This window comes from Oncorhynchus kisutch, linkage group LG10, assembly GCF_002021735.2.
Source record: "Oncorhynchus kisutch isolate 150728-3 linkage group LG10, Okis_V2, whole genome shotgun sequence".
Classification (NCBI taxonomy): Eukaryota; Metazoa; Chordata; class Actinopteri; order Salmoniformes; family Salmonidae; genus Oncorhynchus; species Oncorhynchus kisutch.
In genome coordinates, this window is record NC_034183.2 from 47763087 (window position 1) to 47769711 (window position 6625).

Here is a 6625-nt window from a genome sequence, read left to right on the forward strand (position 1 = left end):
GAGCTAGGTCTGTCTTTGCTACACGGTAGAGTACAGTAAAGTATAGTTCAGTACAGTAGGATAATGGAGTTCAGTACAAAGTAGAGCACACTAGAGTTGAGTAAACAATGGACTCAAATCAATACTGTTCTGTGCTATACTGTACTATGCTTTACTTTGATGTCCGAACTTGTTGAACATAGACGTCTATGATTGGTTCAGATTTGGTCCGCGCAGGACCAACCAAATTTGTTCTTGTTTGATGGCAGAGCTCATAAAAAAATAATACCCAAATATGCAAAGGATGATAGTACATATTTCTACATTTTTTGTGTACCTATTTAGGATACATTACCATGAAGAGAATGACATTCATACCCATAATTATGCATTTCTGTGTAATATAAATCAGGAGGCCCATGATGAAATTCTGTTACCACAATTCTGCGACTGGATGTAAATCCACATAACTTACTGTAGTTCAATAATCAAAATATATTTTTTATAACTCAATGTGTCATGTCATAACTGACACCCCATTATTTTTGCAGACAACTTTGAATCTTAATTCGGAACAAAAATTTAAGAGTTTTGGGAAAATGTGGAAACATAAACGGAGATTGACTTAAATATTATCAAACTTTGCAGTTCTTCAAGTAAATGTGTTTTTTTGTTGTAAAAATGTTCAGTGTAAATTGTTCATAGTAGACATATATATATATATATATGTGTGTGTGTTTGGTATACATTTGAAGTGGAATTGCCTGTCTGCCTCCAGTTGACGAACTACGCTTCCTCCCCACTTACGCTTACACACAGGTGTTTGGAGCACGCTAGATGGCTAATTAGCACAGGTGGTCGCCTCCGTCTTCCGTAAACAAGAACTGTAACATGGATATATGACTGTGTGGGAAGAATAACCCTATAAAGGTGTGTAGTAATATAACCTTTTCTATAACCTTTTCTTATTTTTATTATTATGGAAGATACGTTTCCAAAACTACCGCAAGTGATCCATGTTAACTTGTAGAGCAAGCGTCTGGGCTCTTATTAACAAAAGTCCCCCGGATACCTTCATCAATAGGCGCTAAAGGTAGTTAGCATCTATGAATGGGCTAAGTAGTGCCATGCAGAGAAGAGACCTTCATTTGACTTTACTTATTCCTTTCGGCTCCTAATGGAGCCAAGGGACTGGCACCTACTTTTACCGAATTCCATTCTATTCTGTCTCCAGCCGACATGGTGGGCGGGGGAAACACGTGCGATTTCAGCCACAACGTCACCTTCTCTGAGTATGTAGGTAAGGACATCAACAGAGACTGGCGTGTCAGGGACTGTGTGGTAGTGGTCCTGGGCCTGACCATCTTCCTCATGATCCTGTCCAACATAATGGTGATGGTGGCCATCTTGATCAACCAACGCTTCCACTTCCCCACCTGCTAGCCAACATGGCCACTGCGGACCTGTTCACTGGCTTGGCCTACACCAACCTCGTGCTCAACACAGGGCCCTGGACCATCAGGTAGGGCGGACAGTAGTCTAGAGAGGCGGGTCAGTTACCGGAGGGTCACAGGTTCGAATCAGTATCCTAGATACCTGCCGTTGTGCCCTTAAGCAAAGTTAACCCTCAACTGCACTACTGCACTACACTGTGACTGACCCTCTTTTCCAACTTCTCAGTAGGTGTTTGTAATGTATGTGTGTGTCTCAAGTGGGTTTGGATTAAGGACATACTAATCTCAGTGTCTTTGTGACAGCTGACAACAGAGGAATCTTCTTCTTCAGGCTGTCCAAGCAGCAATGGGTCATTAGGAATGTTCTGGTGGACGCTCTGCCTGACGGCGTCTGTGGCCAACCTGCTGGCTGTGGTGGTGGAGCGTCACCAGACCATAATTACCATGCAGGTAAAAAGACTAACTACTCTAACAGACTCCAAAGCCTTTTCCTTTGGCTTTGAATTAGTCTGGTTGTTCTTTTTGTATCTTATGTGTTTGGTACTCATTTTTATCATTCTATTCTAATTGCATTATTTTATCATGTACATTGATTTGCGGTCTTTGTATGTACTGTTATACGTTTATTTTTATTATGATTATGTAGCTGCACAGCAAGATGACCAACCGGTGTGTGGTGCTGCTGATCGTGTGTATCTGGGAAGTGGCTATCATCATGGGGCTGGTCCCCTCCATAGGGTGGAACTGTGAGTGCCAGCTTAGCAACTGCTCAATCATCGCCCCACTCTACAGCCGCAGGTAATCAGCTAGGCCTGATGAATCTGTTGCTAGATGGGATCATGTGTAAAGACAGCCATGCCGTGACCTATGAGAAGTGCTGTCTGATCCTGGCTGAGTGCAATCCCAGGTTAACTCTATTATCTACTCCTTCCGGGACGAGGAAATGAGAAGGACCTTTAAGTGTATCCTGTGCTGCCTGTGTAGGAGAAGCTCTGACCACCAGGGGGCGCAGAACCTGTGGAGTTCAACACACTGCAACCAGAGGTAGGTTACCACAGAAAGATTAAGGGTCAGCTCTTTCAACCAAAACAATCCTGTGATTCCTGGCATCCTAACTCCCTACCTCCTTCTCAACTGTATTGAAGTAGTAGGTCCAAGGTCCCTCTCAATGGACCTTCTTGTCTAATGGGTTTTGAGAACGAGGCGAAAGGGTGCAAAGAATCAAGCAAAGATTGAGTTAGAACCCCATTACGATGCTATAGGCTCTAACTTTTTACACAGTGTATGGGTTCTAAATTATGCTTTTCAATTATGCTTTTTGTTGTGTTCTCCGACATCTAAAAATGTGTTATTCTTGCTTTTACTTCTCAATGGTTTAACATGACACTTTTTCTCTTTTGTTTCTGTCCTTCAGTGTGTTTAACCTAGATTTTACTTTCTTACAATGATTCAAAAGCTGGTGCTTTTTTTTTGCAACAAAAAAACTATTGGTGAGGGGTGACCAAGAATGTTTTTCTTTACCCCAAGCTGCTCTGGCTTGAACTTTGACTGACACTTATTCCAACTCCTTATTCCAATGGATTATCCAAAGCTTGTAATCGCTCTCTCTGCTTGGTGCTCTTCTGTGACTTTATTTCCACAATCAAAATTTGAATACCTTTCCTTTTCCTGAGGGAGAACACATTTTAGACTGAGAGACTACATACAGCAACACCATTGTGTAATATTTTCTCCAGAATGAGTTGGTTTGGATTGTTTAAGGGGCTCTGTTGTGGCAAAATAGATTTGTCTGCCATCATTACATGATTTCTGAAAGACAACACAAATTTGAGAGCTTTGTATTCCAAATGTCTGTTTGTTTTGGTATAGACTACCAATAATTTTAATATAAAAATGAAATGATAACGCTATAGACTTTAACTAAGCACTTGCTGCTGTCACAGCGTGCCAATATCTTTGTGAACAATTACTATTCGATATTGAGCAATATTGTGTGCCTGCCTCTACACAGAGAGGCAGACATATATTTGATAAATATTTCATAGCCCTTGACTTATTCCACATTTTGTTGTTAAAGTCGGAATTCAAAATGTATTAACTATTTTTCTCTCACCCATCTACACAGAATACCCCATAACGACAGAGAGGGGTTGGTTCCTGTGGTATCTGTGGCTTGACCCTGCAGAATTAAATTAGATAAATTACTATCGCTGAAGTGGCTTTAAAAGTATGATTTGTTGTTCGAAATACACTGCTCAAAAAAATAAAGGGAACACTTAAACAACACAATGTAACTCCAAGTCAATCACACTTCTGTGAAATCAAACTGTCCACTTAGGAAGCAACACTGATTGACAATACATTTCACATGCTGTTGTGCAAATGGAATAGACAACAGGTGGAAATTATAGGCAATTAGCAAGACACCCCCAATAAAGGAGTGGTTCTGCAGGTGGGGACCACAGACCACTTCTCAGTTCCTATGCTTCCTGGCTGATGTTTTGGTCACTTTTGAATACTGGCGGTGCTTTCACTCTAGTGGTAGCATGAGACAGAGTTTACAACCCACACAAGTGGCTCAGGTAGTGCAGCTCATCCAGGATGGCACATCAATGCGAGCTGTGGCAAGAAGGTTTGCTGTGTCTGTCAGCGTAGGGTCCAGAGCATGGAGGTGCTACCAGGAGACAGGCCAGTACATCAGGAGATGTGGAGGAGGCCGTAGGAGGGCAACAACCCAGCAGCAGGACCGCTACCTCCGCCTTTGTGCAAGGAGGAGCACTGCCAGAGCCCTGCAAAATGACCTCCAGCAGGACACAAATGTGCATGTGTCTGCTCAAACAGTCAGAAACAGACTCCATGAGGGTGGTATGAGGGCCCGACGTCCACAGGTGGGGGTTGTGCTTACAGCCCAACACCGTGCAGGACGTTTGGCATTTGCCAGAGAACACCAAGATTGGCAAATTCGCCACTGGCGCCCTGTGCTCTTCACAGATGAAAGCAGGTTCACACTGAGCACATGTGACAGACGTGACAGTCTGGAGACGCCGTGGAGAACATTCTGCTGCCTGCAACATCCTCCAGCATGACCGGTTTGGCGGTGGGTCAGTCATGGTGTGGGGTGGCATTTCTTTGGGGGGCCGCACAGCCCTCCATGTGCTCGCCAGAGGTAGCCTGACTGCCATTAGGTCCCGAGATGAGATCCTCAGACCCCTTGTGAGACCATATGCTGGTGCGGTTGGCCCTGGGTTCCTCCTAATGCAAGACAATGCTTGACCTCATGTAGCTGGAGTGTGTCAGCAGTTCCTGCAAGAGGAAGGCATTGATGCTATGGACTGGCCCGCCCGTTCCCCAGACCTGAATCCAATTGAGCACATCTGGGACATCATGTCTCACTCCAACCGTTGCATCCGTTGCACCACAGACTGTCCAGGAGTTGACGGATGCTTTAGCCCAGGTCTGGGAGGAGATCCCTCAGGAGACCATCCGCCACCTCATCAGGAGCATGCCCAGGCGTTGTAGGGAGGTCATACAGGCACGTGGAGGCCACACACTCTACTGAGCCTCATTTTGACTTGTTTTAAGGACATTACATCAAAGTTGGATCAGCCTGTAGTGTGGTTTTCCACTTTAATTTTGAGTGTGACTCCAAATCCAGACCTCCGTGGGTTGATACATTTGATTTCCATTGATCATTTTTGTGTGATTTTGTCATCAGCACATTCAACTATGTAAAGAAAAAAAGTATTTAATAAGAATCTAGGATGTGTTATTTTAGTGTTCCCTTTATTTTTTGGAGCAGTGTATATATCAGACACTATTATGACAATTACAATTATTACTTTATAATTCATTGTTAAATCACGAATTAATAAATGTCACATTAACAAAATAAATACAATACCTGTTGTATATTGGTCACAATCTCTGCTGTGAGTTCATTGTAGACTCTCAGAAGAGCAGCAGCATCCAGGTGCAGCAGGGGTCCAAAGAGGTGCTCTTGTGCAAGAAGTCTTGGACACCAGGGCCAGCATATCTAGGCTCCAGATTAACTATGATAGCAGTCTTAACATCCCTTACTGCTGATTCATCTTCATCAGATGCCACCATTGATTTCAGGATCATTGTTTTCATAGGCAGGACCATGGAAACGGATGGAATGTACACAGTGCATATCAGTGTTGTGACTGTTTTGTGATGTTTGCACACTTTGATAACTTCCTCTGCTAGTTAAGACTGTCATTTTCAGACAAAGTCCCAATATCTTTGACAATATCTTTATCTTTTGAATATCTTTCCTCACAGCTTGATCAGTCAGTGTAGAAAACACCGCAACTTTCTGCTCAAGGTATCTCTCAACCATGTCATGGCTTGAATTCCATCTAATAGGGACATCTTGGATTGGTTTGTGGTTTGGCAGCTCCAGCATGTCTTGTTTTGTCTTGAAAACATGTGCAGCAGTTGTGCTTTTATGAAAGAAGGATACCACCTTCCTGATATTTTGCTAGGAGTCGAGAGATTGAATTCCCTGACATTGCTTTTTGAGATACTAGATTAATAACGTGAGCAAATCATCCTATATGTGGCCCCAATCCAGCTAGTGCAACTGCATTTACAATATTTCTATCGTTGTCAGTGGTCACAGGAATCGTTACGTTATCCCTCTCCAACTTCCACACTGCAACTAACTTCCCTTAGTTCTTCCCCCAAGTTTACACTGGTGTGACTACTCTCACCGAGACGTGTTTGAAGGACATGACTTGTTATCTCCCACTCTGCCGTAAGGTATGAGGCAGATATTAATGTCTGGGCAAAATGTGTACGGGAAGGAATAGTGAAGCCCAGCTTAAACATGTTTCTGAACCTCGCATTCTCTACCACAGAGGAGGGTCTCATCTGCTGCTATGAATTTAGCTATTGCTGCGTTGATTTCTCCCTACCGGAGTCAGCCGCATATTTTTACCTGAAGGCTGTGGGTAGAAGTGTTTGCCGTTTTATTTATCTCGCCAAGTCCTACCGATTGGCACTTTAGGGTGATGTCGGCGCAAACGAGTAGTCATGTAACTCGTATTGCCACTCGAAAAGGCTATCGGCAATGCTCCGAGCCTACATGTTGTGGAAGTTTTAATCACCACTCGTTGGCAATCCCCGTTATAGTTTTACAGGGAAACCGAAATGTTCCCAGACGGCAGACC

General features: G+C 43.4%; 1 pseudogene; it reads left to right on the forward strand.

The window, feature by feature from the left end:
• The first annotated feature begins 844 nt into the window (after positions 1-844).
• On the forward strand, positions 845-3764 carry LOC109897557 (lysophosphatidic acid receptor 1-like; annotated as a pseudogene).
• Positions 3765-6625: the final 2861 nt, after the last annotated feature.